Below are 12419 nucleotides of genomic sequence, written 5' to 3'. Positions count from 1 at the left end.
CTCTTATGTGTTGGATGGTTTTGTTGTGTATTGTTTCTCTCATGGTTGGTCGATTTAGATTCTTACATTGTTTATGTTCATATGATGATATAATTTGATGTTGGTTAATATATGTGATTTAGTAGAGAAGTTTAAATTGGTGAAAATTCTTAATAATACACACTACAGATTCACCCCCAACCTCCACCCTCTCAGTAGTGCTCAAGGTTTCCAACATCAATGTATTTTTCCACATAATTTGTGGAATTTAATTGTGTAATTTCCAAAATGAGAAAATGTAAAATGTGTGGAATCCAAAGGGTCCCACATGAAATATGAAGAATCACTAGAAAGTTATAAAGTCATGTAGAAGCTCAAAGGTCATGTAGGGATTTGAAAATTCATAGTAGGAGCTCAAGAGTCACGAGGGAGGTCAAGAGTCACATGGGAGGTGGAGAGCCACCTCATTTGTTGTAAATACACCCTCTTAGCTCAAGAGAATGGAATGGCTTCTCTAGTTTGGCATAGGAGAGAAGATCTTTCTTTGGAGGACCAAGTAGTGACTTAATGTTACACTATTAGGGCTAGTGTGGAAACATTGTAATTGTGTATATGGGGATTTCACTTAATATATGAAGCTCTCAAAGCTGACACACTTTTATGCATATGTTGTGAATGATTATGAGACTATTATTTCATTTTTTGTGGTATATTTTTATGTTAACACATACTAATGAAAATGAACTATTTCGTTGGCTTTGGTATGCATCTTATTGAATGTGCGTTGTTACTTGTTTTTATGATCGTTGTTATATTGTGAACTGCTTTGCAGGTTAATCAATGATTTTTTCCATGTTCTTATGTATCTCTTTTATGATAGTACTATTACTTTTCTTCTAGAGGATGACTCTCTCTTTCCATTCCATGAAAGTACCTTATATATGTTGCAATTGTATTCCTCATAGTTTCAAGTTGCTTGTTTTAAATATTTTTTGCATAATCTCTTATGTTCATAATTGTAGCCAAGGAAAATTCCTAGAATAATGCCACCTAACCTTATTTCCCGGTTGGGGCTCCTACTCCAAATGGTGTGAGGCCTAATTGGGACTTCATACTGGGGAGACCTCCTTGGTTGATGGATTTCCTGCACCGTCAATAAGAAGACAACTTTATAATTACTTATTTTAGCACTTTTAATTATTCAAAAGTTTTACTTAAGAAGAGTCCATTGATTTAATTAATTAATATAAAATTAGGCTAAATGATAACACATGGCATGGGTTCATGGTGATAGCCATGGTATTCTAATCACCCATGGTATTGGCCTTAGACGAATTATAAATTTATGGAATTAGTGAGTGAAAGACATTATTTTTTAAATCACTTTGTGTGAGAGAGAAGAGGGTCAACTTGGGTGAAAAATAGGAAAGTCGAGTAATTGAGGAGAGGGGCCATACTCTATGTTGAGTGAATAGGAAAAGAGGTCGAGTTTTCTGCTAAAGGGATCGAGTCTCAGGCTATGGAAAGGAGCCTTGGGTTGTGGAAAGGGGTCGTGAACTACTATAGAAAGAGGTCATGTTTCAAATTATACGAGTAGAAGGGAAGCATTGATTTCTAGGTCCATTGATTGGATGTAATATCTGTGGTATTGTTTCTCTAATATTTTCCTATAACCTAATAAAATCCCTCTTTCTTGGTTTTTCCCCACACTAGGGTTTTCCAAGGAAAGTAGTTGGGTAAAAATTCAGTGAATTTCAGTTTTTTTTAATTTTTTTTATGCATAAGTTGTTAAAAGCTCAGTTGTGTTAACTGTGCATAGATTTCATATTTTTTTTTTGGGTTTTCAATAAAAAAAACTATGGATATAAATAATTATTGCACATTAATCTAATTGTTGGGCTTAGATAATTTAACAAAGTCAAAGTAATCATTGGATTACATTAAATTGATGCATGGTTTGCTTTATATGGCAATGATATATGGAAATTTGATGGTTGGGTCCATTATACTACTAGTGAAAAATTATACACATTTGCTATATTTCATATAATGTTATGGTTTCTTTCATTATCAAAATGATTTTTGAATGATTAGTTATGGATGCGAAGAACAAAATCACTATCAATCCTTTCATTATATGTTGTTATAATAATTGCATGCATATTTTGGTTACAAGTAAATGAAATGATATGGAAGTTTATAATGTTTATATATCTTGTGTGCTTCTCATCTTCTTCCTCAATTTTAGATTGATTACTTGAGAAAATATAGTCACAGTTGATATGTCACCAAAATGACTCTAGGCCTCAAAGCATATTTTCATATTTAAGTTCAATATGCAAAGAAATGAGCAATGAACATCACTACAAAACATGTTAAGAAGTGTAGCAAGAAAGGCTCAATTTGACTTAGCCTTGGTCAAATTGAGAAAAATCGAAATTTCCACATCAACAGACAAATTGGAGGCAATTAACTAAGGTGACATGGCTCTTGTCACTCAATTAGATCACTAAATTCAAGTTAGTGGGCTTCAATTTCAGTTTACATGTTTTGATTGCTAATTTATAGAAATCTAGTTCAGTTATTTTTAGTTGTACTTAGTTAAACTAGTTCTAACAGTTAATAAAACTAGTTGGAGGTCAATTGTTTGGTGGGACAATAGTATAACTCATAGATCATCCATTTAACTGATAAATCAACCAAAAATAGCTCATGCATTCATGGAATTCAAATTTCTCAGCTGTGGTGGAGATTCCAAGGCAATGTAACATCAATTATAAACTAGTGTTGAGTGTACAAGTGTTGCATGCAATCAGTGATCAAACCTTGGGAACTGTGCAATCAATTTGGAGGAAATTCCTAAATAATATGGGATAATTTTCCTCAGGATTTGTGCAAGGAAATAGAAGCTCATGTGGGGGTATAAATTGACTAATTCTGGGTCATAGGTTCTCACTCAGCAGAGAGGACGATTGTTCACTTGCAGTTGGTGCTCAGAGCGAGCATGAAATTGTAATAGTTTATATATTCAACTGATTAATGCAAAAAAGGCTTAAGGGATTTTTACAAGTTGGTTTCCCTTAGAAACATCTGTGTATTTGTGTGTTTGATTGATGCATGTTTGTGCGTGTTGTTATAAATTATGAATTAATTTCCACAAAGTAGTAGAGTAGAATTGTGTCTCTTGATTTTAGATTAAATTTCTTGAGTAGCCACAATTATATCACCAAATTTATTCGTGGTATCAGAGATTGATTCACATTAGAACAATAATTTATAAGTTGTTCCTCAAGAGGTTCGAATTTGCACCTTCAGTGCAACAGGATTTATTCGGAGTTGGGAGAATGGCCTTCAGAGTTGAGTATGCACTTGAGGGAAACTCAAATTTTGTCTCCTGGAAGGACTGCATAGAGGCAGTGCTTGATGGAAATGGCTTGCTAGAATACATCAAGAAAAAAGTTGTAAAACTAGTAAAATATGATGCACAAAACCATACCCAATGGAGGAAAGATGTAGCCAAGGCGAGGAGAATAATCTTGGAGGGAGTAAGAGACAACATAGACTTGAATATCCATGGAAAATAAACACCTTTTTCAATGTGGAAAACACTAAATGAGATATTTGAGAATAACAATGACCATAGAAAAATGGCCCTCAAAGACAAATTACAAAATATTAGAATGTAGAAGAATGAATCTATGGTTCAGCACCTAACTAGGTTTACACAAGTTCGTGATGAACTTGGAGGAGTTGGGGAGAATGTTGCATGTGATGAACTGGTGAGCCTAGCTCTTCTAGGCCTTCCTAAATCTTAGCATATCTACCAGGACTTGGTGAACGGGAGAGAAAAATTACCGAATTGGGAATGGTTATGGTCCGATTTGGTGCAAGAAGAAATCAGGTGAAATACCATAAATGGAGTTTCATCCAAGGGCAAGGATGACAAAATTTTTCATTGGTTGGAATGTGAAAGAAGGGAAAAGGGAGGAAATATCAAACCAAACCAGATTGCAGTGAAGGGACAAGAAGAAATACTTGTTTATAATAAAATGCTTCAATTGTCATGAGTTCAAGCACTATGTGACGAAGTGTCCACACAAAATTTTAGAAAGAAGAACTTGGGAGGAGCAACATGTGAAGCATTGGCTTCCCAATTCAAGCTATAATTCACCCTAATTGCATGCATAGCCAACAATATGATGGGGAGTGTGCGGTACTTGGACTCGGGTGCCTTGTTCCACATGACTGGGTGTAGAGAGTTTTTCAATGACCTGGGGGAGAAAGATCTTTGGATTCATATTGAGCTTGGGGACGAAGGAAGGTACAGTGCTATCGAGATTGGTACAATAACCTTTAAGAGGGAGTCGAGATCCCTTCTTCACCTCAAAGATGTTATGTTTGTACCAGGCCTGAAGAAGAACCTCATCTTTGTAGCAGTTTTGAAAGACTGTGGCTATGATGTGATCTTCATTAAAGGGAAAGCCTTTCTAAGAAACATAGCTACCAAAAAGGTGAAGTAAATCAAGATTCAAGTCAAGAACCCATATAAAATTGAGGTGGAATATTGCACTGCATTTAGCAGTAAGGAAAAGAAAGTGCAGATTTGAGATGTTGGTGAACTCTGGCATAGAAGACTTGGTCATTTGCAGCACGGTGCCCTTACAATTATGAAAAAAATAACCACTGGCCTCCCTAAAGGATCATTTGAGTAGCAAGATGTATAAAATGGTTTTACCTTGGGGAAGTATGTAAAATGTACATTCCATGGTCGAGACAACAAAACAAATGCAGGGTTGGAAAGATTCCACTCTGATGTTTGTGGACCCTTCTCAATATCCTCCACTACCAGACATAAATAGTATGTTATTTTTATTCATTATTTTTCAATAAAGTGTTGGATCTTCTTTATGCGGAAGAAGGATGAGACATTCTCAAGTTTTGTAGAATTCAAGGCACTAATTTAGAAAGAGACTGACAAGAAGGTGAAGGATTTTAGGAGTGAAAAAGGAGGTGAGTATGTTTTGAATTATTTCAATGAATTTTGTGCCAAAGAAGGAATTCAAAGAGAACTCACAATAGAAGAATGGGGTAGCTAAGAGAAAGAACTAGAGCATTGTGGGAGTTGTGAGAGCTATTCTACATGACCAAGACCTTCCACTACATTTGTGGGTAGAGGCACGTAACGTGACAGTCTACTTCTAGAAATGAAGTCCTCATTGGATTCTTTGTATGATTACACTAGAGAAGGCCTTCTCAGGGAGAAATTTGGATGTGTCCCATTTCATAATTTTTAGAGCCTTTTTTCACTACCATGCCTCCAAAGATTCGAGGAAGAAACTTGAGCCGACATCAGAGTTAGGAGTTTTGGTGGGTTACAACGAAACTCCACACAATTACCAGGTGTACTTACCTTCCCTCATAATGAAATTTCTGTGAAGGGATGTAAAGTTTGATGAGGAGAAAGCGATGAGACATTCTCTCGAGAGGGAGATGTATATCCCACCAAAGCAATAAATTTTGGTTCCAAAGGAGGAGCCTCAGGAAGTTGTGGAGCAACCAAAAATGAAGGAGTAGAGAGGTTTCAAAGTGGACACATCCACTCAATAATAACCATCCATAGAAGGTATAAAAAGAACTAGGGAAGATAATAGATTGGCACAGGATGTGATGGAGAATGTGGGAGCTCCTTCAAATTTTTGCAAGAAAAGGATGTCACTTGAGAGGTACACTAGCTACATGGTTGTAATGACTGAGCTTGTAGACACTGAGCCATCCTCTTTTGAGGAAGTAGTTGAAAAACCTGTGGAAGAATATGAATCCATCATGGAGAACAATAATTGGGAATTGGTCCCGAGACTAGCAAAGAAATCAGTTGTGGGTTCAAAATGGATTTTCAAAGTGAATAATGTAGCAAACGAAAGAATAGAGAAGTATCAGGCCATATTTATGGAAAAATGATTCTCTCAAGTTGAGGGAAATGTATATGAGGAAACCTTGCTACAGTAGCAAGGTATTCATCCATTAGATCAATTATTGCACTGGTTGCATAGATGGGGTGGAAGATCCACCAGATAGATGTAAAAACAACATTTCTCAATGGTGTTAATGAGGAGGAAGTGTACATCAGAAACTAGAAGGATTTGAGATATATGATTGGGAGTCTCGTGTGTGTAGAATCGAGAGAGAATTGTATGGTCTCAAATAGGCACCCCAAGCTTGGTTCACCAAGATTGACAATTATCTCACTGGATTGGGCTTCACCAAAAGTGAATTGGACATGAACCTATCATATTTTGGTAGGAGGAAAATTGCTTATCATTTTTTTATATGTTGATGATTTAATATTAACAGGTGATGAGCAGTTGATCCTCTCTTGCAAGGGAATTTGAGATGAAAGACATGGGTCTCATGTACTACTTCCTCGGGTTGGAAGTATGGCAAGGCGATGGGGAATTGTTTGTGCCTCAAGGAAAGTATTCCACTGAGATATTGTAGAGATTTCGCATTGAGAGTTGTAATCCCATGGAGACACCTCTAGCGACCAAATGGAGGAAGGAGAATGCAACTTCAAGTGAAGAGGTTGATGCTACCATTTACTAGCAGCTAGTGGATTCAGTAATGTATCTTGTGAACACACGACCAGATATGTGCTATGCAGTTAACCAGTTAAGCCAAGCTATGGTTAGGCCAACCAAATTGCATTGGAAGGAAGCAAAGCATGTTTCACGGTACCTCAAAGGCACTACCTAGTATGGATTATGGTATAGACGGATAGAGGGAGTGAAGTTTCATGGCTTCAAAGATGTAGATTGGGCAGGGAGTCCATCTAACTGAAAGAGTATATCAGATGTGATCTTTAGTGTTGGGTCCACAACATTTTTTTGGTACAGCGGGAAATAGAAGTATGTGGCACTCAAATCAGCTAAATCTTAATACATGGTTGCAAGTCAAGTAACATGTGAGGCGATCTCGACGAGAAAGATACTTGTGGGATTATTTTTTTAGGAGAAGGATCCAACTGTGATCTATTGTGATAACCAAAGTTGCATTAAGCTCTTTGAGAATCTAGTATTTCACAGTCGGTCCAAGCATATAGATATCTGATATCATCATTTACGAGACTACATGCAGAGGAAGATAATGTTGCTACAATACATTGTGACTGAGGAACAAGATGTTGACATCTTGACAAAGGATTTTTCAAGAGGTAAATTCAAATTCAATGTGCACAGGATAGGAGTGGTTGAAAATCCATTTCTTGCTAAGTGGGGGTGTTAAGAAGTGTAGCAAGAAAGGCTCAATTTGACTTAGCCTTGGTAAAATTGAGAAAATTCAAAATTTCCACATCAACAGACAACTTGTAGGCAGTTAATCGAGGTGACATGGCTCTTGTCACTTATTTAGATCACTAAATTCAAGTCATTGGGCTTGGATTTCAGTTTGCATGTATTTATTGATAATTTATAGCAATCCAGTTCAATTATTTTTAGTTGTACTCAGTTAAACTAGTTCTAACAGTTAATAGAACTAGTTGGAGGTCAGTTGTGTAGTGGGACAACAGTCTGACTCAAAGATCATCCAGTTAACTAATCAATCAACTAAAAATAGATCATGCATGCAAGGAATTCAATTTTCTCATTTTTGGTGGAGATTCCAAGGCAATGTAACATCAGTTGTAAACTAGTGTTAATTGTACAGGTGTTGCATGCAATCAATGATCAATCCTTGGGAATTGTGTAATTAATTTGGAGGAAATTCCTAACGAAAAGGGGCTGATTTTCCTCAAGAATTGAGAAAGGAAATAGGAACTCAAGTGGGGGCATAAATTGACTAAGTTTGGGTCAAAGGTTCTCACTCAGCAGAGAGAACAATTATTCATTTCCAGGTGGTGCTCAGAGCGAGCATGCTATTGTAATAGATTCTCTATTCAACTAATTAATGCAAACAAGGCTTAAGGGTTTTTACCAGTTGGTTTCCCTAGAAACATTTGCATATTTGTGCATCTTGTTCTAAACTGTGAATTAATTTCTGTAGAGAAGTAGAGTATAATTGCATCTCTTGATTTTAGATTAAATTTCTTGAGCAGTTGCAATTCTATCACCAAATTTCTACAAAACACTCTTATAAGAGTTGCACTATACTTGAAAGGATCATTATCCAAATTTTATTTTAGTTTTGGCACATTACAAGGTTATGGCCATTGGAAAAGGAAATTTGATGACAAATATTGACATAATAATGCATTAGTGCATGTAGTTTTGAAACATTTATTTGGGGAAATGAATCACAATAATCCTCATATATCCAATGGTGGAGGACCTAATGGAAAAATCCTCGTATTTCCAATCTAGTTTCATACATTATTCCATTTTTCAATTCACCTCATGTCATGCACTATGTAAGAGGCATGTTTAGTGCTAATTTTAGCAAGTAATATGCAACCCCACTTTGCATGCAATGGTTCCTATTTTTGCTAGTTTAAGCACACTTTATTTTGGTTGGTGGAGTGTATAATTCAAGTTATATGCTTAAACTTGGCTCTTTAGTTTGGAAGCTAATCAAGAACCAAGCTTCAACATTTTATTTGTCTTCATTGAATTGTGATGACTAACCGTTGAAGGGGTACAAATTTGTAAAGTAATTTGAGGTATGAAGGGTGAATTTTGGAGAGGTGTTGTAATGGATAAATATCAACCATTGAACTCACAAGACAAAAGGAAAGAGTTAACCTATAGCTTATAAAATCAGTAATTTTATGCACTAATTTTGTGTGTTTGTTGCTTGAGAAATGGTGGATTTTCATGAGCTTGTATTTCCCTTTTAAATGTCCTCACCAAGTTCAACCTAGTTCATATCTACTCTTCATGCTATTTTTCCTTAATTTGAGCTTTATTCAACTAGTGATTTGATTTTCATGACCATAGTCTAGGGTTTGAAGTTTTTAACCTAGCTTTTTGATTTTCCATTCGCTAATTTATTAAATATAACCCATAGTCAAACTCCCTCTAAACAATTGCAATTGAAAATACCAACACTCTTATCTTTGAACATTCCCTTTATCAAACCTTATGAGATAATTCAAACATGTTGATGGTGTTTTCAACCTTAGTCTAATGATGTTTTGAGAAAATTTCCATTTATTATAAAATAATTATATTATGCAATCATTTGATAGGATATGGTTGGTTTATAGCTACGATTTCCATTAATTATGGAAAAATATTCCCAGTAGAAATTAAGCGTAGGCCACAACAACATTGTTATTTCTAATGTGATAGCTTAACATGGAAAAATGAGAGCTCCTTTCCTATAGGATTACTGTGCTATGCATGGTGGGTGGATAGAGGCATAATTTCTCCTAAGTTACATATACAATACAATTATGTAAAAAGAATATTGATGCTTACTAGAATTATCATTATATATATGTTTATATCTTCACTTGGAAGAGTTATAAATGCCTAAGGTCCATCTATAGCTCCTTTAGCAAAGATGTTTGTTTCTTTTGGGATTGATTTGGCATATTCAAAGGTTATTTGGAAATAAAATATTATCATTTTATTATAATAGTTCAGCCTCAACAAAGTTACCTAGTGCATTGAGTATGAAGGTTTAGAACCTGTGCACATGATAAAAGATATAAATGAATTCTTACATGTAGTAGGCACATATCACAATAGCTTTTATTTGCATATTCATGTAAGTATTATGATGGCGGGTTCTATGAAAACTACCTTCTAAACAAATGGAGGAATAACATAATGAATATTTAGGGGTTGAAGTTGAAAGAAATGTACCATATGTAAGGATTTCCCAACTTAGAACCCAGATTTAATGAATGACTATTAGTTAGAAGTTACTTGTCAACATGTTCTAAACTTAATTCTTGCCTAACCTACATTTTCATTATCTTACCTATAGGCCTAGTATCTCATCAAATTCCCTAGCTACTTGATCTTTTGCATACATGCATGCTTGAGGGCCAATATCACAATTTAGTTTGGTTACCTTATTTAGTTAATATTTGCATGATGATATCACCCCAATCAGGGTTTGATTGATATGAAAGAGCCTTTATTTTTTTAGGATGGTGAGTGGTTTCCCCCATGCCCTCACACGCATACTCACTGTGATAATACGAAGTGTCGTGAATCTTGCATTAGGGGATTTTTGAGGTCTAAAATGGGCTTCCTAAGGAAATTATAAAATAATAGTGGAAATAATAAAATAAGATTAGATTACATCATCAAATTTTAGAGGGAAGAAAGCTAAAACTATTTTTTCAACTCGTATTTTCAACTTATCTTCGTATTAGTTTATTCAAATTTCGAGCGGAGACACTCATTGGATGCATAATTTGATTCCTCATCCAAAAAGTACCCATGTTTCATACTTTTAATGGACCCTGCTACATGAAAAATGAGAAACACATGAAAACCATGATTGCAAACACATTTTTTCATGTATTTCTCCTTTTTCGTGTAGTAGGGTCCATCGAAAGTATGCAACATGGCTACTCCTTGGATGAGGAATTAAATTTTGCATCCAACGAGTACTACCGCTTGAAATTTGAGTAAAAAATTAAGGAGATAAGTTGAAAATACGAGTTGAAAAAGCAGTTTTTCTTATTTTCTTATTTTTTAATCTTTGTACTTTTTTACTCCAAAAATGGTGAATCATCCCCCATGGTTGACATCATCATATTGAATCCTATTGGTTTTTATAAAGTTTATTTTAGTTGTACATTTTTCTTAGGAGGCCCATTTTAGACCTCAAAAATTACCTAATGGCAGATCCATGATGTGAAGGCTGGTAATCCTTGGCACTAAGCTGGAGTTAATACCATACATCTAGAGTATAAAATCAGGCTTCTAGCTTCTTAAGGAGCCAAATTGCGTTGGTTACAGGTTCACGAAGCCAAGAACGCGAGGGTTATATCTAGTTGTTGCCTATCTCTGCTCAAAGGTGGCATATCAAGTCTATTTGAATTGTCGAGGCAAGCCTTGTGGAGACCAGGAATTCTCGATAATGATCAAGGTCGAGTCTACAAACATAGGGCTCAAGGGGGCATGGGGAACACGGTTCTTATTCTGGTGATACCTCCCACCTTTGGAGGGTTGTTATGTATATATGCTTGTTAGCTCAGGTGGTGGAATTTTGAAGGGACATAGTGTTGTCCGACGTCTCATTTGTTTTTTTGGAAATTCATAAAGTTAATGTGTGTCTTTCGGATGGTTCTTTGTACAAATTGTTTTCTAGGTATGCCTTCACTGTCTTCACTTCTGGTCGCTATATAGTAGGTTGTGACACGAGCGCGGGTAGGTGAAAGAAGGGTAAAGAAAGGAGGCCTGACCTTGGTAGATACGGTGAAGTCTCAGCCTCACAGTGGCGCCTCGAGTTGAGGAAGAAGAGGCAAAATATGTTAGGATATTCCGACACATAGGATATAGTTAAGTTCAACTTGGTCTAGTATAGAGTTAGGTAAAGTGTGTTTCTTTACCGTTGTACATTTTGTAACTTACAATCCGACGGTCACGATATGTAGTGATCCGACAGTTCACTCTCACCTCGGTATTACCGACACTTGATCCGTGGCTTGACACCCGATTGGTCCATGAGTTCTATTTAAAGCGTATGGAGGGTCATTGTTCGGGTAATCCGTGCATGAGAAAAGCTTATGTAAATCTTCATTCTTTGATTAATAAATTGCCTGTAGTACCCACGTTGGGACAAGCCATGGACTGTTTCCCTCCTTGCACTTTGAGGGTTTTAACCACGTCAAAAATACTGGTGTATTGATTTGAGATCTGGTTGTGAGCAGTGTCCTTTTGGTGTTCTCTCTAAGGAACTTACCCTGTAAATTCCTACATGGTATCAGAGCTATTTGAGGGCCGCGTCCGTTGGTGATCCAAATCTGAAGCCGGTAGAACTGCATGCGGCTGTCATTTCCTAGATTTGTTGTTTCTGACTGCTTTCAAGCCGAGAGGACTGCTCTGTTGCGTTCGGAGCATCTGTTCCAGTGAGGAACCCCTTTCGTTTCACGCGAAAAGGTTTCCGGTAGCCCTAGCTGCGTCATTTTTCAGATCGGGAGGTATACAGTGTTTTTTTGCAGTTTACTGTTATTTTCTCTCTGCTTATTTCGGTCTCAGTTTATTTAGCCTTTTTTTTTTAACCGGATCTATACCTTTCATTTCTGCGTATGCTCTTTGCCCTGCGACTCTGTGCGATCTGGGCAAATCAGAAACAGAAAGGAAGGATTTTTCTCATGCGTATGCTCTTTTCCCTGCACCTTAGTGTGATCTCGGAAAATCAGAAACATTGAGAAAAATATTTAGTTTTTCAGCTAAAGCTAACTTTGAGATTTTTTTTTAAAATTTCTAGTTTTTTTGGCTAAAGCTAACTTCGAGCCGCAAGGTTCGTTTTTCTTTGCATATTCGTGT

This window comes from Pinus tabuliformis, chromosome 1_1 (genome assembly GCF_031772625.1).
Source record: "Pinus tabuliformis cultivar Carrire ecotype Pingquan chromosome 1_1, CPIR1, whole genome shotgun sequence".
Taxonomy (NCBI): Eukaryota; Viridiplantae; Streptophyta; class Pinopsida; order Pinales; family Pinaceae; genus Pinus; species Pinus tabuliformis.
This window is presented reverse-complemented; position numbering follows the sequence as displayed.